This window comes from Scyliorhinus torazame, chromosome 11 (assembly GCF_047496885.1).
Source record: "Scyliorhinus torazame isolate Kashiwa2021f chromosome 11, sScyTor2.1, whole genome shotgun sequence".
Lineage (NCBI taxonomy): Eukaryota > Metazoa > Chordata > Chondrichthyes > Carcharhiniformes > Scyliorhinidae > Scyliorhinus > Scyliorhinus torazame.
The window spans coordinates 239,158,160-239,184,717 of record NC_092717.1 but is presented as its reverse complement, the minus strand read 5'-3'; positions in this window follow the sequence as shown (position 1 = coordinate 239,184,717).

Here is a 26,558-nt window from a genome sequence, read left to right as displayed (position 1 = left end):
CCTCCCTAGCTACCCAGAGAATCCTAGGATAAATCCCATCCGGCCCAGGGGACTTATCTATTTTCACACTTTCCAGAATTGCTATCACCTCCTCCTTATGAACCTCGAGCCCTTCTAGTCTAGTAGCCTGAATCTCAGTATTCTCCTCGACAACATTGTCTTTTTCCTGTGTGAATACGGCCGAAAAATATTAATTTAGCACCTCTCCTATCTCCTCAGACTCCACGCACAACTTCCCGCTACTGTCTTGACTGGCCCTACTCTTACCCTAGTCATTCTTTTATTCCTGACATATCTATAGAAAGCTTTAGGGTTATCCTTGATCCTACCTGCCAAAGACTTCTCATGTCCCCTCCTGGCTCTTCTTATCTTTCTCTTTACGTCCTTCCTAGCTAACTTGTAACTCTCGAGCACCCTAACTGAACCTTCATGTCTCATCTTTACATAAGCCTCCTTCTTCCTCTTGACAAGTGTTTTGACTGCTTTAGTAAACCACGGTTCCCTCGCTCGACCACTTCCTCCCTGCCTGACAGGTACATACTTATCAAGGACACGCAGTAGCTGTTCCTTGAACAAGCTCCACATTTCCATCGTGCCCATCCCCTGCAGTTTTCCTCTCCATCCGATGCATCCTAAGTCTTGCCTCATCGTATCGTAATTGCCTTTCCCCCAGATATAACTCTTGCCCTGTGGTATATACCTATCCCTTTCCATCACTAAAGTGAACGTAATCGAATTGTGGTCACTATCACCAAAGTGCTCACCTACCTCCAAATCTAACACCTCGTCCTGGTTCATTACCCAGTACCAAACCCAAAATGGCCTTGCCTCTCGTTGGCCTATCTACATTCTGTGTCAGGAAACCCTCCTGCACACATTGGACAAAAACGGACCCATCTAAAGTACTCGAACTATAGCGTTTCCAGTCAATATTTGGAAAGTTAAAGTCCCCCATAACAACTACCTTCTTGCTTTCGCTCCTATCCAGAAGCATCTTTGCAATCCTTTCCTCTACATCTCTGGAACTTTTCGGAGGCCTATAGAAAACCCCTAACAGGGTTACCTCTCCTTTCCAGTTTCTAACCTCAGCCCATGCTACCTCAGTCGACGAGTCCTCATCAAACGTCCTTTCTGCCACCGTAATACTGTCCTTGACTAACAATGCCACCCCTCCCCCTCTTTTACCACCTTCCCTGAGCTTACTGAAATATCTAAACCCCGGCACCTGCAACAACCATTCCTGTCCCTGCTCTATCCATGTCTCCGAAATGGCCACAACATCGAAGTTCCATGTACCAACCCATGCCGCAAGTTCACCCACCTTATTCTGGATGCTCTTGGCATTGAAGAAGACACACTTTAAACCACCTTCCTGCCTGCCGGTACACTCCTGCAACTTTGAAACCTTACCCATGACCTCACTACTCTCAACCTCCTGTATACTGGAGCTACAATTCAGGTTCCCAATCCCTGCTGAACTAGTTTAAACCCTCCCGAAGAGCATAAGCAAATTTCCCCCCCAGGATATTGGTACCCCTTTGGTCCAGGTGTAGACCATCCCATTTGTAGAGGTCCCACCGACCCCAGAATGAACCCCAATTATCCAGAAATCTGAAATCCTCCCTCCTGCACCATCCCTGTAGCCATGTGTTCAACTGCTCTCTCTCACTATTCCGCGTCTCGCTAGCACGTGGCACGCGTAACAACCCAGAGATAATAACTCTGTTTGTCCTAGATCTAAGTTTCCACCCTAGCTCCCTGAATTCCTGCCTTACATCCCTATCCCTTTCCCTACCTATGTCGTTGGTACCTATGTGGACCACGACCTTGGGCTGCTCCCCCTCCCCCTTAAGGATCCCGAAAACACGATCCGAGACATCACGGACCCTGGCACCTTTGAGGCAACACACCAACCGCGAGTCTCTCTCGTTCCCACAGAATCTCCTATCTATCCCCCTAACTATGGAGTCTCCAATGACCAATGCTCTACTCCTCTTCCCCCTTCCCTTCTGAGCAACAGGGACAGGCTCTGTGCCAGAGACCTGTACCCCATGGCTTACCCCTGGTAAATCCCCCCCCTCCAACAGTATCCAAAGCGGTATACTTGTTACTAAGGGGAACGGCCACAGGGGATCCCTGTACTGACTGCTTCCTCCCAGCCCCTCTCACCGTCACCCATCTATCTTTATTCTTCAGAGTAACTACATCCCTGAAGCTTCTATCTATGACCACCTCTTCCTCCCGAATGATCCGAAGTTCATCCAGCTCCAGCTCCAGTTCCCTAACGCGGTTTCTGAGGAGCTGGAGATGGGTGCACTTCCCACAGATGAAACCAGCAGGGACACTGGCGGCGTCCCTCACCTCAAACATCCAGTCAGAGCTCCAGTGAGACTAGTTGGCTAAACAGCGTGATAAACATCCAAGAGAAATTGAAGAGAAATCAACAGAAGTTGCATCGGGTTTCATCTGTCACTTAGTTTCAGAGTGAGTTGTGTCTGACAACATTTCACCTATTGGGTTTACATAGTTTGCGTACTTAGAGTATAAGGTCGGTTTTGTAACTTGTATGGTCCGAACAATTCTGTATATATCTGTGAAGGTATAGCTGCGATGAGAGAGTATTGTATTATAGTTAATCTTCTCTTGTTTAATAAAGTTTTATTCTTTTCCTCATAGTGAATTGACAGTCCTACAACTCTGTTCATTCACGTCTGTCAGTAAAAAATAAAAGTTAGGATCTGTCGAGCCAGGTCCAATTCTTAGACTTGACTGCCCAGAAGTAACATCAGCTCGGATCATAATCATTGTCATTTGCCATTTTTAGACCAATATCTAGACCATTGTTTTTAGCCTCCCATCCAGGCTTTGCCCTCTTCCAGACCCTTCCATCAGGCAGAAGATACAGAAGTCTGAAGACCCGCACATCCAGGCAGAGGAACAGTTTCTTCCCCACGGCTACTAGGCTGTTCAACGACTCTCCCTCGGACCGATCTGTTCCCTGTAAGAACACTTTTCATGACGCCCTAGGCTGCCCTTGTTTGGCCCATGTTCCGCACTGTAACCAATCACTGTTTGTTGACGTACCATTTTTCAATGTACTCTGTCGATTATTCTTTTGTCGACTATGTCCGTACTGTGTACGTCCCCTACATACGATGAGCGTCTGAGGATCCTGGGATTATATTCATTGGAGTTTAGGAGGTTGAGGGGAGATCTAATAGAAACTTACAAGATAATGAATGGCTTAGATAGGGTGGACGTAGGGAAGTTGTTTCCATTAGCAGGGGAGACTAGGACCCGGGGGCACAGCCTTAGAATAAAAGGGAGTCAATTTAGAACAGAGATGAGGAGAAATTTCTTCAGCCAGAGAGTGGTGGGTCTGTGGAATTCATTGCCACAGAGGGCGGTGGAGGCCGGGACGTTGAGTGCCTTTAAGACAGAAGTTGAGACTTCCAGGTGCGGCAATGACCAGCTGAGTCGCACGTTTCGGCACCTCCCGTTAGAACGGACTTTTGGGCTCTTAATAGGAGCCCCAACGGCAATTTAAACGGCCAAAAACACTGTGCGGTAAACCAGAAGGGAATCCCCCCGGACACGCATGGAAAAGGGAGAGGATAGCGGCCGGATTACGGAGGATCCTCTGGAGCAGCGGCAAGGAAGGGAAGCTCAAAGCAAGATGGCGTCGGAAGGTGGCCGTTTGTTATGGGGCCCGGAGCAACAAGAGTTCCTGCGGCGCTGTGTAGAAGAGCTGAAGAAGGAGTTGAAGAAGGAGCTGTTGGCCCCGATATTACAGGCGATTGAAGGGCTAAAGGAGGAGCAGAGGATCCAGGAGCTGGAGCTTCGGGTCGTGAAGGCAAAGACTACTGAAAACGAGGATGAAATACAGGGCCTGGTGGTGAAGGCAGAAACGCACGAGGCACAGCACAAAAGGTGTGTGGAGAGGTTGGAAGCACTGGAGAATAATTCGAGGAGGAAGAATTTAAGAGTCCTGGGTCTTCCCGAAGGCGTAGAAGGGGCGGACGTCGGGACATATGTAAGCACGATGCTTCACTCGCTAATGGGATCGGAGGCCCCGACGGGCCCTTTGGAGGTGGAGGGAGCCTATCGAGTTCTGGCGCGAAGACCAAAGGCTGGAGAGATACCTCGAGCTATAGTGGTGAGGTTTCTCCGCTACAATGACAGAGAGACGGTCCTCGGATGGGCGAAGAAAACTCGGAGCTGTAGGTGGGAGAACGCGGTGATCCGCGTATACCAGGATTGGAGTGCGGAGGTGGCGAGAAGGAGGGCAAGTTTCAATCGGGCTAAGGCGGTGCTTCACAAAAAGAAGGTTCAATTTGGAATGTTGCAACCGGCGAGACTGTGGGTCACACACCAAGGGAAGCACCACTACTTTGAGACGGCAGAAGAGGCGTGGACATTCATTGTGGACGAGAAGCTGGAATAGTCTGGCGAGAGAAAGAGCTTCTGGGACAAAGTGGTGGGGTGATTATGTGGGGCGAGGAAGGGGAGGGGGGAGGGATGATTTTTCAATTTGTTAATTCTGTGATCCTGTAACTTTTCTCTCTTCCCCATGTTGGGGGGGTGGCGGGGGGAGTATGAGGAACTGTGGGCGCCGGTGGGACGGAAAGGGAAGGAGAAGGGAAATGCGCCATTAGGGGCGGGGCCGAGTGGGAAACGCAGGCTTTGTTCCCGTGCTATGGTAATTGTGGCGGGAACGGGGACGCAGGAAGGAGGGGGCCTCGCACAGTGGGGGCCGAGGACAAGGGGGGAAGCCGAGGTCAGCCAGAGTTCGCTGACTTCTGGGAGCAACATGGGGGGTGCAACTACGCTAGAGGGGGATCTAGCGGAGAGGGGGGGGGGGGTTAACTGGGTTGCTGCTGCTAAGGAGAAGGGGGAGCTGCTATGGGGTGGGGTGGTCGAGGCGGGAGGGCACCGTCGGTGGGATATACGGGTACGTGGGAACCGGGTGAGGAGGTGGGTTAAAAAAGGGGATGGCTAGTCGACAAGGGGGGGGGGTAAAGAGCCCCCCCAACCCGGCAGATCACGTGGAACGTGAGAGGGCTGAACGGGCCGATTAAAAGGGCACGGGTACTCGCACACCTAAATAAATTAAAGGCTGATGTGGTTATGTTGCAGGAGACGCACCTGAAACTGATAGATCAGGTCAGACTGCGTAAAGGATGGGTGGGGCAGGTGTTTCATTTGGGTTTAGATGCGAAGAATAGGGGGGTGGCTATCTTAGTGGGGAAACGGGTACTGTTTGAGGCAAAGACCATAGTGACGGATAGTGGGGGTAGATATGTGATGGTGAGTGGCAGATTGCAAGGGGAGGCGGTGGTTCTGGTGAACGTATACGCCCCGAACTGGGATGATGCAAATTTTATGAGGCGTATGTTGGGACGTATCCCGGACCTGGAGGCGGGAAAGTTGGTAATGGGGGGAGACTTCAATACGGTGCTTGATCCAGGGCTGGACCGGTCGAGGTCCAGGACCGGGAGGAGGCCGGCAGCGGCCAGGGTGCTCAAGGACTTCATGGAGCAGATGGGAGGAGTAGACCCCTGGAGATTTATTAGGCCTAGGAGTAAGGAGTTCTCATTTTTCTCCCATGTTCACAAAGTATACTCACGGATAGACTTTTCTGTCTTGGGAAGGGCACTGATTCCGAAGGTGACAGGGACGGAGTATACGGCCATAGCCATCTCGGACCACGCTCCACATTGGGTAGACCTGGAGGTAGGAGAGGAAAAAGAACAGCACCCACTCTGGAGATTGGATATGGGCTTATTGGCGGATGAGGGGGTATGTTTAAGGGTGAGGGGGTGTGTCGAAAGGTACTTGGAGCTTAATGACAATGGAGAGGTTCAGGTGGGAGTGGTCTGGGAGGCGTTGAAGACGGTGGTCAGAGGGGAACTGATATCCATAAGGGCACATAAAGGGAAGCAAGAGGGTAAAGAAAGGGAGCGATTGTTGAAAGAACTTCTGAGGGTGGACAGGCAATATGCAGAGGCACCGGAGGAGGGACTGTACAGGGAAAGACAAAGGTTACATGTGGAATTTGACCTGCTGACCACGGGTAAGGCAGAGGCACAGTGGAGGAGGGCACAGGGTGTACAGTATGAGTATGGAGAGAAGGCGAGTTGGCTACTGGCCCACCAATTGAGGAAGAGGGGAGCAGCGAGGGAGATAGGTGGGGTGAGAGATGAGGAGGGAGAGATGGAACGGGGAGCGGAGAGAGTGAACGGGGTGTTCAGGGCATTCTATGAGAGGTTATATAAGGCTCAGCCCTCGGAAGGGAAGGAGGGAATGATGTGTTTCCTGGATCAGCTGGAATTCCCGAAGGTGGAGGAGCAGGAGAGGGCGGGACTGGGAGCACAGATTGAGATGGAGGAGGTGGTAAAAGGGATTGGGAGCATGCAGGCGGGGAAGGCCCCGGGACCGGACGGATTCCCGGTGGAATTTTATAGGAAATATATGGACCTATTGGCCCCGCTTTTGACGAGAACCTTTAATGAGGCCAGGGAAAGGGGGAAGTTGCCCCCGACTATGTCGGAGGCGACGATATCGCTCCTTTTGAAGAAGGAAAAAGACCCGCTGCAGTGTGGGTCCTACGGGCCCATTTCCCTTTTAAACGTAGATGCTAAGCTCCTGGCCAAGGTGATGGCGACGAGGATAGAGGACTGTGTCCCGGGGGTGGTCCACGAGGATCAAACTGGGTTCGTTAAGGGGAGACAGCTGAACACGAACATACGGAGGCTGCTAGGGGTGATGATGATGCCCCCACCAGAGGGGGAGGCGGAGATAGTGGTGGCGATGGACGCCGAGAAAGCATTCGACAGAGTGGAGTGGGACTAACTGTGGGAAGTGCTGAGGAGATTTGGTTTTGGAGAAGGGTTTATCGGATGGGTACAGCTGCTGTATAGGGCCCCGGTGGCGAGTGTGGTCACGAACAGGCAGAGGTCTGACTACTTCCGTCTTCATAGAGGGACGAGGCAGGGGTGTCCCCTGTCTCCGTTACTGTTTGCATTGGCGATTGAGCCCCTGGCCATAGCACTGAGGGGCTCCAGGAAGTGGAGGGGAGTACTCAGGAGAGGAGAAGAACACCGGGTATCATTGTATGCAGATGATTTATTGCTGTATGTTGCGGACCCAGTGGAGGGGATGCCTGAAATAATGCATGTCATGATATTCAAACACAGACACTCAGGGAGTTTGGGGAATTCTCGGGGTACAAATTGAATATGGGGAAGAGTGAGTTGTTTGTGGTGCACCCCGGGGAACAGGGTAGGGGAATAGATGATTTACCGCTGAGGAAGGTAACAAGAGATTTCCGATACTTAGGGATTCAGAGTGAGACAGTGAAGACAGCCAGGTTAACAAGGGCTGCCCCACCCACTCACATAACTGGTTGGCAGTTAAGTGTCAGTCACTTAAATCTACCTTGATCTAAAAGCAGGTGGGGGAGGGGAGTCAATTCAGGACAGTTTAAAAAGAGCCACTTGTAAACTCACTCCCAGTGAGTTCTCCCAGTGGGACAGAGAAGACAGAGCCAGGAGTGAGACAGCAAAGAGTGAGTTTGGGAATTTGAATCGAGGTGGGAATTCGAAGCTGGGTGGGGAGGAAGTGCTTTTTGTGACTGGTAAGTAGTGTTTCTGTTTTTCTGTTTCTTTTCATTGGTATATTTATTCATTTTTTTCTTCATTGTTCATTTATTTATTTAAATTTGGGGGGGGGGGAAATTGAAATTGTTGAAGTTAACCGAAGGTTTAAGACATGGCAGGAGATCTCAGACCCGTGTCATGCTCCTCGTGTGCAATGTGGGAGCTCAGGGACACGTCCACTGTCCCTGGCTCCTTCACGTGCAAGAAGTGTGTCCAGTTGCAGCTCCTGTTAGACCGCTTGACGGCTCTGGAGCTGCGGATGGACTCACTTTGGAGCATCCGCGATGCTGAGGACGTTGTGGATAGCACGTTTAGCGAGTTGGTCACACCGCAGGTGCAAGGTACTGAGGGAGATAGTAAATGGGTGACCAAAAGACAGAGCAAGAGTAGGAAGGCAGTGCAGGTGTCCTCTGCGGTCATCTCCCTGCCAAACAGATATACCGCTTTGGATACTGTTGAGGGAGATGGCTCACCAGGGGAAGGCAGCAGCAGCCAGGTTCATGGCACCGTGGCTGGCTCTGCTGCGCAGCTGGGCAGGAAGAAGAATGGCAGGGCTATAGTGATAGGGGACTCAATTGTAAGGGGAATAGACAGGCGGTTCTGCGGACGCAATCGAGACTCCAGGATGGTATGTTGCCTCCCTGGTGCAAGGGTCAAGGATGTCTCGGAGCGGCTGCAGGACATTCTGGGGGGGGGGGGAGGGTGAACAGCCAGCTGTCGTGGTGTACATAGGCACCAACGATATAGGTAAAAAACGGGACGAGGTCCTACAAGCTGAATTTAGGGAGCTAGGAGTTAAACTAAAAAGTAGGACCTCAAAGGTAGTAATCTCAGGATTGCTACCAGTGCCACGAGCTAGTCAGAGTAGGAATGTCAGGATAGAGAGGATGAATATGTGGCTCGAGAGATGGTGCAAGAGGGAGGGATTCAAATTCCTGGGACATTGGAACCGGTTCTGGGGAGGTGGGACCAGTACAAACCGGACGGTCTGCACCTGGGCAGGACTGGAACCGATGTCCTAGGGGGGTGTTTGCTAGAGCTGTTGGGGAGAGTTTAAACTAATGTGGCATGGGGATGGGAACCGATGCAGGAAGTTGGAAGGTAGTAAAACAGGGACAGAAATAAAAGGCAGTAAGGGGGAAAGTGTAAGGCAGAGAAGCCATAGTCAAAAATCAAAAAGGGCGACAGTACAAGGTACAGTGACTGAGGGGAGCTCAGTGAATAGGACCAGGAATACTAAAAGAAATAAAACAGGAAGTGAAAACATTAATGGTAAGCGACGCGGCAGGTTGTTACAGGAAGATATGGGTTCGACGACAAGGAAAATTAGGGGAAAGGTTAAGAGGAAATATAACTTAGGAGAGGTTACTGATCGAGGTGTTAAGATTAAGAACAGAGGTAAAAAAGCCAACATAAGTGTACTTTACCTGAATGCTCGTAGTATTCGGAATAAGGTAAATGAGTTGATGGCGCAAATCACCGTGAATGACTATGATTTAGTGGCCATTACTGAAACATGGTTGAAGGATGGTCACGACTGGGAGTTAAATATCCGAGGGTATCAAACTTTTCGGAAGGACAGAGTGGATGGTAAGGGAGGTGGTGTAGCTCTGTTATTTAAGGATGACATCCGGGCAATAGTAAGGGATGACATCGGTGCTATGGAGGATAAGGTTGAATCCATTTGGGTGGAAATCAGGAATAGTAAGGCGAAAAAGTCACTGATAGGAGTAATCTATAGGCCACCAAATAGTAACATTATGGTGGGGCAGGCAAAAAACAAAGAAATAACAGATGCATGTAGAAATGGTACAGCAGTTATCATGGGGGATTTTAATCTACATGTTGATTGGTTTAACCAGGTCGGTCAAGGCAGCCTTGAGGAGGAGTTTATAGAATGTATTCGCGATAGTTTCCTCGAACAGTATGTAATGGAACCTACGAGGGAACAAGCGGTCCTAGATCTGGTCCTGTGTAATGAGACAGGATTGATTCAGGATCTCATAGTTAGGGATCCTCTCGGAAGGAGCGATCACAATATGGTGGAATTTAAAATACAGATGGAGGGTGAGAAGGTAAAATCAAGCACTAGTGTTTTGTGCTTAAACAAAGGAGATTACAATGGGATGAGAGAAGAACTAGCTAAGGCAGACTGGGAGCAAAGACTTTATGGTGAAACAGTTGAGGAACAGTGGAGAACCTTCCAAGTGATTTTTCACAGTGCCCAGCAAAGGTTTGTACCAACAAAAAGGAAGGACGGTAAAAAGAGGGAAAATCGACCGTGGATATCTAAGGAAATAAGGGAGAGTATCAAATTGAAGGAAAAAGCATACAAAGTAGTAAAGATCAGTGGGAGACTAGAGGACTGGGAAATCTTTAGGGGGCAACAGAAAGCTACTAAAAAAGCTATAAAGAAGAGTAAGATAGATTATGAGAGTAAACTTGCTCAGAATATAAAAACAGATAGTAAAAGTTTCTACAAATACATAAAACAAAAAAGAGTGGCTAAGGTAAATATTGGTCCTTTAGAGGATGAGAAGGGAGATTTAATAATGGGAGATGAGGAAATGGCTGAGGAACTGAACAGGTTTTTTGGGTCGGTCTTCACAGTGGAAGACACAAATAACATGCCAGTGACTGATGGAAATGAGGCTATGACAGGTGAGGACCTTGAGAGGATTGATATCACCAAGGAGGTAGTGATGGGCAAGCTAATGGGGGCTAAAGGTAGACAAGTCTCCTGGCCCTGATGGAATGCATCCCAGAGTGCTAAAAGAGATGGCTAGGGAAATTGTAAACGCACTAGTGATAATTTACCAAAATTCACTAGACTCTGGGGTGGTCCCGGCGGATTGGAAATTAGCAAACGTGACACCACTGTTTAAAAAAGGAGGTAGGCAGAAAGCGGGTAATTATAGGCCAGTGAGCTTAACTTCGGTAGTAGGGAAGATGCTGGAATCTATCATCAAGGAAGAAATAGCGTGGCATCTGGGTGGAAATTGCCCCATTGGACAGACGCAGCATGGGTTCATAAAGGGCAGTTCGTGCCTAACTAATTTAGTGCAATTTTTTGAGGACATTAACAGTGCGGTAGATAACGGGGAGTCAATGGATGTGGTATATCTGGATTTCCAGAAAGCCTTTGACAACGTGCCACACAAAAGGTTGTTGCATAAGATAAAGATGAAGGCATTAAGGGGAAAGTAGTAGCATGGATAGAGGATTGGTTAATTAATAGAAAGCAAAGAGTGGGGATTAATGGGTGTTTCTCTAGTTGGCAATCAGTAGCTAATGGTGTCCCTCAGGGATCAGTGTTGGGCCCACAACTGTTCACAATTTATATAGATGATTTGGAGTTGGGGACCAAGGGCAATGTGTCCAAGTTTGCAGACGACACTAAGATAAGTGGTAAAGCAAAAAGTGCAGAGGATACTGGAAGTCTGCAGAGGGATCTGGATAGGCTAAGTGAATGGGCTAGGGTCTGGCAGATGGAATACAATGTTGACAAATGTGAGGTTATCCATTTTGGTAGGAATAACAGCAAAAGGGATTATTATTTAAATGATAAAATATTAAAACATGCTGCTGTGCAGAGAGACCTGGGTATGCTAGTGCATGAGTCGCAGAAAGTTGGTTTTCAGGTGCAACAGGTGATTAAGAAGGCAAATGGAATTTTGTCCTTCATTGCTAGAGGGATGGAGTTTAAGACTAGGGAGGTTATGCTGCAATTGTATAAGGTGTTAGTGAGGCCACACCTGGAGTATTGTGTTCAGGTTTGGTCTCCTTACTTGAGAAAGGACGTACTGGCACTGGAGGGTGTGCAGAGGAGATTCACTAGGTTAATCCCAGAGCTGAAGGGGTTGGATTACGAGGAGAGGTTGAGTAGACTGGGACTGTACTTGTTGGAATTTAGAAGGATGAGGGGGGATCTTATAGAAACATATAAGATTATGAAGGGAATAGATAGGATAGATGCGGGCAGGTTGTTTCCACTGGCGGGTGAAAGCAGAACCAGGGGGCATAGCCTCAAAATAAAGGGAAGTAGATTTAGGACTGAGTTTAGGAGGAACTTCTTCACCCAAAGGGTTGTGAATCTATGGAATTCCTTGCCCAGTGAAGCAGTAGAGGCTCCTTCATTAAATGTTTTTAAGATAAAGATAGATAGTTTTTTGAAGAATAAAGGGATTAAGGGTTATGGTGCTCAGGTCGGAAAGTGGAGCTGAGTCCACAAAAGATCAGCCATGATCTCATTGAATGGTGGAGCAGGCTCGAGGGGCCAGATGGCCTACTCCTGCTCCTAGTTCTTATGTTCTTATGATTCAGATAGCCAGGAGTTGGGGAACCTTACATAGGCTTAATTTAACACGATTGGTGGAACAGATGGAGGAGGATTTTAAGAGATGGGACATGGTGCCCCTGTCACTGGCGGGTAGGGTGCAGGCGGTCAAAATGGTAGTCCTCCCGAGATTCCTTTTTGTGTTTCAGTGCCTCCCGGTGATGGTCACGAAGGCTTTTTTCAAGAAAATCGAGAAAAGTGTCATGAGTTTTGTGTGGGCTGGGAAGACCCCGAGAGTGAGGAAGGGGTTTTTGCAGCGTAGCAGGGAGAGGGGGGGACTGGCACTACCGAGCCTAAGTGAATACTACTGGGCCGCCAATATCTCAATGGTGTGTAAGTGGATGGGAGAAGGGGAGGGAGCGGCGTGGAAGAGATTGGAGATGGCGTCCTGCAAAGGAACCAGCCTACAAGCACTGGCGACGGCGCCGTTGCCGTTCTCCCCGAAGAAATACACCACAAGTCCAGTGGCGGTGGCAACACTGAAAATTTGGGGGCAGTGGAGACGGCATAGGGGAAGGACGGGAGCCTCGGTGCGGTCCCCGATAAGAAATAATCATAGGTTTGTCCCGGGGAGAATAGATGGGGGATTTGGAGCATGGCAGAGAGCTGGGATTGTGCAACTGAGAGATCTGTTCTTAGACGGGACGTTTGCGAGTCTGGGAGCGCTGACGGAAAAATATGGGTTGCCCCAAGGGAATGCATTTCGGTATATGCAACTGAGGGCTTTTGCGAGGCAACAGGTGAGGGAATTCCCGCAGCTCCCGACGCAGGAGATTCAAGATAGAGTGATCTCAGGGACATGGGTGGGGGATGGTAGGGTGTCGGATATATACAGGGAAATGAGGGACGAGGGGGAGATCATGGTGGATGAGCTGAAGGGAAAATGGGAAGAAGAGCTGGGGGAAGAGATTGAGGAGGGGCTGTGGGCTGATGCCCTACGTATGGTAAACTCGTCATCCTCGTGCGCCAGGCTAAGCCTGATACAATTCAAGGTTTTGCACAGGGCGCATATGACCGGAGCAAGGCTCAGTAAATTTTTCGGGGTCGAGGATAGGTGTGGGAGATGCTCGAAAAGCCCAGCAAACCACACCCACATGTTTTGGTCATGCCCGGCACTGCAGGGGTTCTGGGTGGGGGTGGCAAATGTGCTTTCGAAGGTGGTGGGGGTCCGGGTCGAGCCAGGCTGGGGGTTGGCTATATTTGGGGTTGCAGAAGAGCCGGGAGTGCAGGAGGCGAGAGAGGCTGATGTCTTGGCCTTTGCGTCCCTAGTAGCCCGGCGAAGGATATTGCTTATGTGGAAGGAAGCCAAACCCCCGGGCGTGGAGACCTGGATAAACGACATGGCAGGGTTTATAAAGTTAGAGCGGCTAAAGTTCGCACTAACGGGCTCGGCTCAAGGGTTCACCAGGCGGTGGCAACCGTTCATTGACTACCTCGCAGAACGATAAAGGAAATGGGAAGGTAACAGCAGCAACCCAGGGGGGAGGCGGCCGGGGGGAGGGGGGGGGGGGGGGCTCGGGTGGGTCCTCAGGGGTGTTTTTGTATAGATATTTGCACTTGGTTATGTATATTGGATTGTTTGATTTTATTATCTGGCGAGTTATTATTTTTGTTATGGCAGTTGCCATTTGGTTTATATATTATTTATTTACTTGTGAAAACGGTCACTGTTATTTATATTGTTTTATTGTTGTAACGAAGGAAAACCTTTATATTGTTTTGTTTGGCCAAAACATTTGAATAAAATATATTTTTAAAAAAAAGACAAGTTGATAAATTCTTTATTTCTCGAGGAATTAAGGGCTATGGAGAGCGGGTAAATGGAGTTGAAATCAGCCATGATTGAATGGTGGAGTGGACTCAATGGGCCGAATGGCCTTACTTCCGCTCCTATGTCTTATGGTCTTCCCTTGGGCGCAGAAAAATACTTTTCACTGTACTTCATAGAATCATAGAATTTACAGTGCAGAAGGAGGCCATTCGGCCCATCGAGTCTGCACTGGCCCTTGGAAGAGCACCCCACCTAAGCCCACACCTCCACCCCGTCCCCATAACCCAGCAACCCCACCTAACCTCTTTGGACACTAGGGGCAATCCACCTAACCTGTACATCTTTGGACTGTGGGAGGAAACCGGAGCACCCGGAGGAAACCCACGCAGACACGGGGAGAACGTGCAGACTCCACACAGACTTCGGTTCATGGGACAATAAATATGAATCAATCAATCGGCCAATAAACTGTGCCTCCAATAGTGCAGCAATCCCTCAGGTACTGCCGAGGAGTGTCAGCACAGACTAAGTGCTGAAGTGTGAATTGAACTGTGGGCGAGCTTGGGGGGCCGAGCCCCAACCTTAAGGGGCTAGGCCCGCGCCGGACTAATTTCCGCCCCGCCAGCTGGCGAAAAAGGCCTTTGGTGCCCCGCCAGCTGGCGCGGAAATGACATCTCCGGGCGGCACATGCGCGGGAGCGTCAGCGGCCGCTCACGGCATCCCCGCGCATGCCCTGTGGAGGGAGTCTCTTCTGGTGGAGGGAGTCTCTTCTGGTGGAGACCGTGGCGAAGGCGGAAGGAAAAGAGTGCCCCCACGGCACAGGCCTGCCCGCGGATCGGTGGGCCCCGATCGCGGGCCAGGCCACCGTGGGGGCACCCCCCGGGGCCAGATCGCACCCCGCCCTCCCCCCCCCCCCCAGGACCCCAGAGCCCGCCCGCGCCGCCTTGTTCCGCCGGTAAGGTAGGTGGTTTAATCTACGCCGGCGGGACAGGCATTCGAGCAGCGGGACTTCGGCCCATTCGGGCCGGAGAATCGCGGGGGGGGGGGCGCCAACTGGCGCGGCGCGATTCCCGCCCCCGCCGAATATCCGGTGCCGGAGAATTCGGCAACCGGCGGGGGCGGGATTCACGCCAGCCCCTGGCGATTCTCCGACCCGGCGGGGGGGTCGGAGAATCTCGCCCACTATCTTTTGACTCAGAGTCACATTTGCCATAACTGAGCCAATACTGACACCTAAAGTATATTTGTGTAAAGAATGTCTTTCATTTTGATTCATGAAATGTCATTCTTCTGAGTTTTTAATTTATTCGTTCATAAGCTGCAGGCGTTGCCAACTAGGCTGGCATTGTCCACCCCTAATTGTCCCTTGCGAAGGTGGTTGTGAGCTGCCTTCTTGAACCACTGCAGTCCCTGTGACATAGATACATCCACAGTGCTGTTAAGGAGTGAGTTCCAGGATTTTGACCCAGTAACAGTAAAGGAATGGCCAGTATATTTCCAAGTCAGGATGGTGGTAACCTGAAGGGGAACTTCTAGGTTGTGGTGTTCCCAGGTATCTGCTGCCCTTGTCCTTCTAGATGGTAGTGGTCGTGGGTTGGGAAGATGTGGATGGATGCTTGGTGCAGTGCATCTTGTAGATGGTACACACGGCTGCCATTGTGTGTCGGTGCTGGAGGGCGTCAATCTTTGTGGGAGGGGGAGCAATCAAGCGGGGCTGCTTTGTCCTGGATGGTGTCGAGCTTCTTGAGTCTTGTTGGAGCTGCACTCATCCAGGCAAGTGGAGAGTATTCCATTACACTCCTGACTTGTGCCTTGCAGATGGTGAACAGGCTTTGAGGAGGTCAGGAGGTGAGTTACTGGCCACAGGATTCCTAGTCTCTGACCTGCTCTGGTAGCCATAGTATTTATATGGCTAGTCCAGTTCAATTTCTGGTAGTGCGGTATTCAGCGATGGTAATGTCACTGCAAGTCAAGGGGAGATGGTTCCATCCTGTCTTGTAGGAGATGGTCATTGCCTGGCACTTTTTGGCACGAATGTAACTTGTCACTTGTCAGCCCAAGCCTGGATATTGTCCGGGTCTTGCTACATGTGGACATGGACTCCTCCAGTATCTGAGGAATCATGGACATTGTACAATCATATGTGAACATCCCCACTTCTGTCCTTATGATTGAGGGAAGGTCATTGATGAAGAAACTGAAGATAGTTGGTCCTAGAACACTACCCTAGGGAATTCATGCAGCGATATCCGAGGGCTGGGATGACTGACTTCCAACAAACACAATCCTTTAGTATGACTCCAACCAGCAGAGGGTTTTGCCCCCAGATTCCCATTATCTCAGCTCCTTGACACCACACTCGGCCAAAACGCTGCCTTTATGCCAAGGGCATTCACTCTGAACTCCCCTCTGGAGTTCAGCTCTTTTGTCCATCTTTGGAGGACCAAGGCTGTAATGAGGTCAGGAACTGGGTCGCCCAGGTGGAACGCACATTGAGCGTCAGTGAGCAGGACTGGGCAGATGCCAGTGTTGTGGCTGCACTGGAACAGCTTGGCTAGGGGTGTGGCAGGTTCTGGAGCACAAGTCTTCAGAACTATTCATAGAATTTGATTCATAGACTTTACAGTGCAGAAGGAGGCCATTCGGCCCACTGAGTCTGCACCGGCTCTTGGAAAGAGCACCCTACACAAGGTCAGCACCTCCACCCTATCCCCAGAACCCAGCAACCCCACCCAACACTAAGGGCAATTTTGGACACTAAGGGCAATTTATCATGGCCAATCCACCTAACCTGCACATCTTTGGACTGTGGGAGGAAACCGGAGCACCCGGAGGAAACCCACGCAAACACGGGGAGGATGTGCAGACTCCGCACAGACAGTGACCCAAACCGGAATCGAACCTGGGACCCTGGAGCTGTGAAGCAATTGTGCTATCCACAATGCTACCGTGCTGCCCTATTGCCGGGATATTGTCAGGGCCCAGAGCCTGCAGTATCCAGTGCCTGCAGCCGTTTCCTGATATCACGTGGGGTGAATCATATTGGCTGAAGACTGACATCTGTGATGCTGGGGACCTCCGGAGGAGACCGAGCTGGATCATCCACCCGGCACGTCAGGCTGAAGATAGTTACGAATGCTTCAGCCTTGACCTTTTGGCTCCCAAATCAGGATATTTATGGAGCCACCTCACCCTGTTAGTTTTTAAATTGCCTCGCACTATTCCCGACTGGATGTGGCATGACTGTAGAGCTTAGATCTGATCCGTTCATTGTGGAATCGCTAAGCTCTGTCTATCACTTGCTGCTTATGCTGTTTGGCGCACAGGTAGTCCTGTGTTGTAGCTTCACCAGGTTGACATTTTTCGGTATGCCTGATGTTGCTCCTGGCATTCTCTCCTGCACTCTACATTGAACCAGGGTTGATCCCCTGGCTGGGTGGTAATGGTAGAGTGGGGGATATGCCAGGCCATGAGGTTGCAGATTGCGGTTGAATTTATGATGGCCCACAGCGCCTCACGGTGGTTCGAGCTAGATCGGTTCGAGGTCTATCCCAATTAGTACGGTGGTTGCAAAAATCTAAATGTCGCCACGGTGCAGAGGGCCATAGGGCGCTCTCCCCTTTGAGAGCTGACTGGTGGTGATTTAACCTGAGGGTCACCACACCTCAGAGGGGCAAGGTTTAGAAGGCGGAGCCTTCATGAATAACCTCAGTGGTACGAGAACTGAACCGCCTGCCACCCTACACAATGGACGGTATCCTAAATGTGAAGGCGGGACTTTGTCTCCACAGGGACTAAGCGGTGGTCACTCCTACCATTACTCTCATGGACAGGTGCATCCGTGGCAGGCAGATTGGCGAGAATGAGGTGAAGTATGCTTTTCCCTCTTATTGGTTCCCTCATCACTTGCTGCAGTCCCAGTCAAGCAGCTATGTCCTTCCGTGCCCTTGCCACCCAATCCGCCTACCCTGCACATCTTTGGGTTGTGGGCGTGAGACCCACGCAGACACGGGAGAATAGGCAAACTCCACACGGACAGTGAAGCGGGGCCGGGATCGAACCCGGGTCCTCAGCGCTAACCACTGCGTCACCGTGCTTCCCCCTTACGTAGGGTCCATGCATAAAGATCAATAAAAGTAGACAGAAGGTGACAGATGCGTGTAACATTCACCTCTAGCTGTGGCAGAAAATGGAATCATAGAATGGTACAGCTTATAGAAAAAGGCCATTCGGCCCATTGAGTCTTTTCTAGCTCTCTGGCATAGCTGTCCTATTATAGTATAGGCGCTATAGTGTGGCGACTAGCGGATTTTCACAGTAACTTGATTGTTTTAATGTAAGCCTACTTGTGACGCTAATGAAGATTATCATTATCATTAAAAATTGGTAAGAGTCAATGTGGACATGCCGAATTTCCTTAGTCTCCTGCAAAGTATAGGCCCTGTTGTGATTTCTTGGTCGTAGCATCGACGTGGATGGATCAGGACAGATTTTTGGTGATGTGAACCTAGGAATTTGAAGCTGTCAACCATCTCCACCTTGGCCCCGTTGGTGCTGACAGGGTTGTGTCCGATACTTTGCTTCCTGAAGTCAATGATCAGCTCTTTGGTTTTGCTGACATTGAGAGAGAGATTGTTGTCGCTACACCACGCCACTAGGTTCTCTGTCTCTCTCCTGTACACTGACTCATCCTTGTTTGACACGACTAAAGTCGTGTCATCAGCAAACTTGTAGACAGAGTTGGAGCCAAATTTTGACACACAGTCATGTGTGGAGAGGGAGTATAGTAGGGGGCTAAATGCGCAGCCTTGCGGGGCCCCAGTTTTGAGGCCTATCGTGGAGGAGATGTTGTTGTTTATCCTTACTGATTGTGGTCTATGGGTCAGAAAGTCAAACATCCAGTTTCCGAGGGAGGAGCCAAGTCCAAGGTTTTGGAGTTTTGATATGAGTTGGCTGGAATTATGGTGTTGAAGGTGGAGCTGTAGTCAATAAATAGGAGTCTGATGTAGGAGTCCTTGTTGTCGAAATACTCCAGGGATGAGTGTAGGGCCAGGGAGATGGCGCCTGCTGTGGACCGGGTGTGGTGGTATGTGAATTGCAGTGGATCAAGGCATTGTGGGAGTATGGAGTCGACGTCAAGGCCACCGGACGGTAGTGGGGGCGGGTTTTAGATATTTGGGCATCCAGGTGACGAGGGAGGTTGGCGCTGCTGCACAAGCTGAATCTGGCTTGCTGGTGGAGCAGGTGAAGACGGGATGGGCTGCCGCTGTCACTGGCAGGGCGGGTGCAGACAGTAAAAATGGCGGAGCTGCCAAGGTTTCTGTTCATGTTTCAGAACCTCAATCTTTGCTCCGAAGGCGTTCTTTAATAAAGTTAATGCGCTGTTCCTTGGGCTTGTGTGGGTCAGGAGGGGGGGGGGGGGGGGGGGGGGGGCGGCGAGTGTGGGGGGAGGGGGCGGGGGTTTACGTTGCCGAACATTTTCAACTATTATTGGGCTGCGAACATTGCCATGGTTTGATAATGGGTCGTGTGGGAGGGGTCAGTTTGGGGGTGGATGGAGGCGGCATCGTGTAGGGGAACGAGTTTAAAGACTTTATTGTCAGCGCCTCTGCCGTTCATGCTGGCCAGCTACTCCATGAGCCCAGTGACGGTGTCGCCCTCAGGGTGTGGGACAGCGGATGCAGCATTTGTGACTGGAGGTTGTCTCTGTGTGGGTGCCAATCTGTGACAACCATAGGTTTGCGGCAGGCGGCTGGATGTGAGGTTTAGGGGGTCGCAGCAGGCGGGCATTGAGCGATTTGTCGATCTGTTCATCGGGGGGAAATTTGCAAAGTTGCAGGACCTGGAGGAAGAGTACGAGCTGCCCGGGGGAACGGTTTTAGGTACCAGCAGATTCGGGATTTTGTAAAGAGAGAGGTGCCGCCCCTTCCTGGGCTGCCGTCCCTGGGGCTGCAGGATAAGGTACCGTCGAAAAGGGAGATGGGGGGGGGGGAAGGTGTCCGAGGTCTACAAGAAGTTGATGGATTGGGAGGGGGCCCTGGTGGGGGATATTAATCGGGAATGGGAGAAGGAGCTGGGAGGGGAGGTGGAGGCCGAACTTGGGCTGAGGACCTGCGGAGGGTGAATGCTTCCTCGTCGTGTGCGAGGTTACGCCTCATTCAGTTTAAAATAATTCATAGAGCATATATTGATGTGTTGGGTGCTCTGGATCCGTGGAACACACACAGGCCACCAACACTTAAAATAGTGCAACACTATTTGATTAAGTTAGAAACTGTTGAACATACTTTCACTGTGGGTTAACATGATGTTAGATTAAACTAAAGACCAATGCCTGTCCGAACCGGTCTATGCACTCAGCACATGGTGAGGATCTGTGCTGTCAGCTGTAAGCTCTGTCCTTCTGGGAGGCTGCATCCTGAATGAGCGGGAACTCTGATGCCCCCTGTCTTTATAGTGAGTGTGCTCTAACTGGTGATTGGCTGCGGTGTTGTGTGTGTTGATTGGTCTTGCTGTGTGTCCATCAGTGTTTGTGTATCTGCACCATGATATACTGGTGTATATTATGACATCCCCCCCTTTTTATAAAAGAATGTATGTGTGTGGCAATAAATAATGTGTGGTGAGAATGTTCCGAACTATGTGTGGGGTGCGAAGACATATTTACAGGACTACGTACATGAGAACTAAGCTATTTACATGGGAAGGTGCCTGGTGCAGAGAAGCAGTATGCAACAAGAGTAACAAGATCAACACTATATACAAACCAGGGAAACGATCAAACAAAGCAACGAAACAATTCAGAGAGTCTCTAACTCCGCAAAGTTCATAAATCAAGTCTCTGAGGTGGGTGATGAATTCTGGTTGACCGCCTCAAGGGTGGGTCGAGAGCCGCTGGTTCAGGAGCGGGCTGGACTGCGTCAGAGTTAAGGGTAGGCAGAGTGACAGGGAACTCTGCATAGTCTGTGGCAGTGTCAGCAGGAGGGCGAGGCGACAGTGGAGGATCACGTGGCGAGCGTGGAACGAGACGAAGGGCGTGTCGATTGCGGCTCAGAATAGAGCCATCCGGTAGACGAACCAGGAACGATCGGGGAGCCACCTGCCGAAGGACAACAGCGGTTTCAGACCAGCCACCATCCGCAAGATGGACGCGGACGTTGTCATCTGGAGCCAGAGCAGGGAGATCAGCTGCACGGGAGTCATGAGCCGCCTTGTGCTGTGCACGAGACAGCTGCATCCGGCGAAGGACCGGAACGTGGTCGAGGTCTGGAACATGAATGGACGGCACCGTCGTCCTCAGGGTGCGACCCATGAGTAACTGGGCTGGCGACAGGACAGTGGACAGCGGGGCGGAGCGATAGGCCAGCAAGGCAGGTGGAAATCGGACCCAGAATCGGCAGCCTTGCAGAGGAGCCGTTTGACTTTTTGTACTCCCTTCTCCGCTTTGCCGTTGGATTGGAGGTACAGGGGACTGGATGTCCCATGGGCAAAATTGTACTGCCTGGCAAAGTTGGACCATTCCTGGCTGGCGAAGCAAGGGCCATTGTCCGACATAACCGTGAGCGGGATGCCGTGTCGAGCAAAGGTTTCTTTACATGCACGAATGACTGCAGACGAGGTGATGTCGTGCAACCGTATCACCTCCGGGTAATTCAAAAAGTAGTCCACGATCAGGACACAGTCTCTACCCAGCGCGTGGAACAGGTCGATGCCCACCTTGGTTCATGGTGACGTGACCAACTCATGGGGCTGCAGGGTCTCACGTGGATGGGCCGGCTGGAAGCGCTGACAAGTGGGGCAGTTGAGCACTGTGTTGGCTATGTCCTCATTAATGCCGGGCCAGTACACTGCCTCTCGGGCCCGTCGGTGACACTTTTCCACGCCAAGATGGCCCTTGTGTAGTTGTTCCAGGACGAGCTGGCGCATGCTATGCGGGATGACAATGCGGTCCAGTTTTAGAAGAATGCCGTCTACTACCGCCAGATCATCTCTGACATTATGGAACTGAGGGCATTGGCCCTTGAGCCACCTGCCCGTTAGGTGGCGCATGACACGCTGTAGCAAAGGGTCAGCCGCCGTCTCGCGGCGAATTTGGACGAGGCGTTCATCCGTGGCAGGTAGATTGGAGGCCGCGAATGCCACATGGGCGTCAACCTGGCAGACAAATCCCGCTGGGTCACATGGAGTGTTGACTGCCCTGGAGAGAGCGTCAGCAATGATGAGGTCTTTGCCTGGGGTGTATACCAGCTGGAAGTCGTATCGCCGGAGCTTGAGCAGAATATGCTGGAGGCGAGGCGTCATATCGTTCAAGTCTTTCTGTATTATATTGACCAGCGGGTGATGGTCGGTCTCAACGGTGAATTGAGGAAGTCCGTATACATAATCGTGAAACTTAACCACACCAGTCAGAAGGCCCAGGAACTCCTTTTCTATCTGCGCGTAGCGCTGTTCCATGGGGGTATCGCACGTGACGCATATGCAACGGGGGCCCATGATGAGGCCTCATCACGTTGAAGGAGCACTGCCCCAATGCCGGATTGACTGGCATCGGTCGAAATTTTGGTCTCCTTTGCTGGATCAAAGAAAGCTAAGACCGGGGCTGTGGTCAGTTTTGTTTTGAGTTCTCTCCATTCGCGCTCGTGGGCAGGGAGCCATTGGAAGTCTGTCGTCTTCCTGACCAGGTTCCTGAGAGCCGTGGTATGAGAGGCGAGGTTAGGGATAAACCTCCCTAAACAATTGACCATGCCCAGAAATCGGAGGACCGCCTTCTTGTCCTCTGGCGTTTTCATAGCTGTGATGGCAGCTACCTTGTCCGCATTCGGCTGCACACCCAATTGGGAGATGTGGTCCCCGAGGAACTTGAGTTCCATCTGACCAAAAGAGCATTTGGCCCTGTTGAGGCGGAGGCCATGCTCATGTATACATCTGAATACGCGCTGGAGGCGACTAACATGCTCCTGCGGGGTGGGCGACCAAATGATTATGTCATCGACATAGACGAGAACACCTTCAATGCCTTCCATCATTTGTTCCATAATCCTATGGATCACTTCTGAAGCAGATATGATCCCGAACGGCATCCTGTTGTAACAATATCTGCCAAAGGGGGTATTAAATGTGCACAGTTTCCTGCTGGATTTATCGAGCTGGATTTGCCAGAATCCTTTTGAGGCGTCGAGTTTGGTGAAGAGATTGGCGCGAGCCATCTCACATGTGAGCTCTTCGCGCTTGGGAATTGGATAATGCTCCCTCATGATATTGCGATTTTGATCCTTATGATCGATGCAAATTCTCAATTCGCTGGAAGGCTTTTTTACACATACCATGGAACTGACCCAGTCGGTCGGTTCTGTGACTTTGGAAATCACTCCTTGGTTCTGGAGGTCCTGCAGCTGCTGCTTGAGGCGGTCCTTAAGGGGTGCTGGGACCCTGCGAGGTGCGTGCACCAAAGGTGTGGCATTCGGTTTTAATAAGATCTTGTAGGTGTACGGGAGCATGCCCATGCCCTCGAAGACTTTGCGGTACTGGTTGATAATGGTGTCGAGCTGCGCCCTGAAGTCAGTGTCCTGTAAGGCTGACACGTCAGCAGGAGAGAGAGAGTGAACTCTCTGAACTAGGTTCAACAGCTTGCATGCCTGCGCACCAAGCAGGGAGGCTTTCGAGGAGCACATGATTTCAACGGTCAGGATGGCTTTGCGTGACCTGTGCGTCACTTCAAGTTGACACGAGCCGCTGGCAGCAATGGCATTGCCGTTATAATCTAATAGCTGGCAGGCTGATGGGAGGATGGGACACGAAGACCGTGCAATGAGATTGGCGGAGGCACCAGTGTCCAGGCGGAATCGTATTTGGGACCGGTTGACCGTAAGGGTGGCAAACCACTCATCGTCCGGATTGATGCCTCCGACAGAGGCTGGATTCTTTGCTTCGGGGACACCCTGTTTTTTGTAACGATACCGACTCGAAAAGGTGCCTTCGGGTCCTCTGTGTCAATATCGGGTAGTAGGTCCGAATCGGACTCGGTGACCGTGGGTTGAAAGGCCCGGACGTTCCTGCGAGGCTGGCTGGAGCGATATGAGTTGGCAGGCCGAGCTGATCTGCATAAAGCAGCATAGTGGCCAAGTTTCCCACATCTCCGGCATTGTCGGGATTTGGCAGGGCATTGCCGCTTTAAGTGCGCGGAGCCACAGTTACTGCACATTGTAGCGTCAGTACGTTCGCTGCGCCAACGCGCATGCGCGGTGCGACCGTACGTGGTGCGCGCCTGCGCAGTACGTTCGTCGATGTCCCCTCGTTCGGTGCGCACAAGCGCGCACGGGGGTCTACGAAAAGCGCGCGAAATGGCCGCCCTCATCCAGGCTGAGGCCCTGGAGTTGCTCGATTGCCTGGGCCCATTCTGCCTCATGGGGACCTTGCCGCGCCGCTTCAGCGGCTTGGATGTGGGAATACCGACTAGTGGCGTGTCCGTGTAGCACGCAGGTCTCGATAGCGGTCGCTAGGGTGAGCTGCTTTACCTTGAGGAGCTGCTGGCGTCGGGGGTCCGACTGAACACCGAAAACGATCTGGTCGCGTATCATGGAGTCGGAGGTGGGCCCGTAATTACAGGACTGCGCAAGGATGCGGAGGTGGGTGAGAAAGGATTGGAAAGGTTCATCCTTACCCTGCAAACGCTGTTGGAATACATAGCGCTCAAAACTTTCATTTACCTCTATGGCAGTGAGTGTCAAACTTGAGGAGGACCGTCTTGAATTTTGATTTATCTTCACCATCAGCAAAGGTGAGAGAATTGAAAATGTGGATGGCATGTTCCCCGGCCGTGGATAGGAAGAGAGCGATCTTCCTGGTGTCTGAGGCAGCTTCCCGGTCTGTGGCTTCAAGGTAGAGCTGGAAGCGTTGTTTGAATATCTTCCAGTTGCCCCTAGGTTACCGGTGATGCGGAGCGGCGGCGGCGGGCGGACGCTGTCCATTTTACAGGATGACTGTAAGCTGGTAGAAGGCAGATCACTTGCAGGTAGGTCTAAGAAGTTCTAATATCCCTCAACTCCTGGTATCATGATGTGTTGGGTGCTCTGGATCCGTGGAAAACATACAGGCCACCAACACTTAAAATAGTGCAACACTATTTGATTAAGTTAGAAACTGTTGAACATACTTTCACTGTGGGTTAACACGATGTTAGATTCAACTAAAGACCGATGCCTGTCCGAACCAGTCTATGCACTCAGCACATGGTGAGGATCTGTGCTGTAAGCTGTAAGCTCTGTCCTTGTAGGAGGCTGCATCCCGAATGAGCGGGAACTCTGATGCCCTCTGTCTTTATAGTGAGTGTGCTCTAACTGGTGATTGGCTGCGGTGTTGTGTGTGTTGATTGGTCCCGCTGTGTGTCCATCAGTGTGTGTGTGTATCTGCACCATGATATACTGGTGTACATTATGACATATATGACGATGGCGAGAATGAGTAGGGCTTTTGAGGGGGTAAAGGATGAGTGTGGGCGGGGCAAGGGGAGACCCGCGGATCATGTCCACATGTTTTGGGCATATCCTAAGCTGAGGGGTTTCTGGCAGGGGTTCGCAGGGGTGAAGGTGGCCCTGAGTTCAGAGGTAGCGATATTCGGGGTGTCAGAAGACCCGGCAGTCCAGGGGGCGAGAGGGGCCGACGTTGTGGCCTTTGCCTCCCTGAGGCATTTGTCAGGGCTAGAAGGCTGGGAACAGACGAAGTCATTGGCAAATAAGGTTAAGGAAACTCCCAAGGCTTTTTACACGTACATAAAAAGCAAGAGGGTAGCCAGGGAAAGGGTTGGCCCACTGAAGGATAGGCAAGGGAATCTATGTGTGGAGCCAGAGGAAATGGGCGAGGTACTGAATGAATACTTGGCATCAGTATTCACCAAAGAGAAGGAATTGGTGGATGTTGAGTCTGGAGAAGGGTGTGTAGATAGCCTGGGTCACATTGAGATCCAAAAAGACGAGGTGTCGGGTGTCTTGAAAAATATTAAGGTAGATAAGTCACCAGGGTCTGATGAGATCTACCCCAGAATATTGAAGGAGGCTAGAGAGGAAATTGCTGAGGCCTTGACAGAAATCTTTGGATCCTCGCTGTCTTCAGGGGATGTCCCGGAGGACTGGGGAATAGCCAATGTTGTTCCTTTGTTTAAGAAGGATAGCAAGGATAATCCAGGGAACTACAGGCCGGTGAGCCTTACGTCAGTGGTAGGGAAATTACTGGAGAGAATTCTTCGAGACAGGATCTACTCCCATTTGGAAGCAAATGGACGTATCAGCGAGAGGCAGCACGGTTTTGTGAAGGGGAGGTCGCGTCTCACTAACTTGATAGAGTTTTTCGAAGAGGTCACTAAGATGATTGATGCAGGTAGGGCAGTGGATGTTGTCTATATGGACTTAAGTAAGGCCTTTGAGAAGGTCCCTTATGACAGACTGGTACAAAAGGTGAAGTCGCACGGGATCAGGGGTGAGCTGGCAAGATGGATACAGAACTGGCTAGGTCATAGAAGGCAGAGAGTAGCAATGGAAGGGTGCTTTTCCGATTGGAGGGCTGTGACAAGTGGTGTTCCCCAGGTATCAGTGCTGGGACCTTTGCTGTTCGTAGTATATATAAATGATTTGGAGGTGACGAATGTGATATAAAATAGTTACTTTAGAGATACTAGTTAATGTAATGTAGAAATAAGCCACTTTGATTTTTGCAGTTAGGGACAAAGGAATTTGGGACCGCATGGAAAAAGCAGGAAGAGGTGTGTCTATAAGAGTGAGGATGCATTGATAGGGGCCAG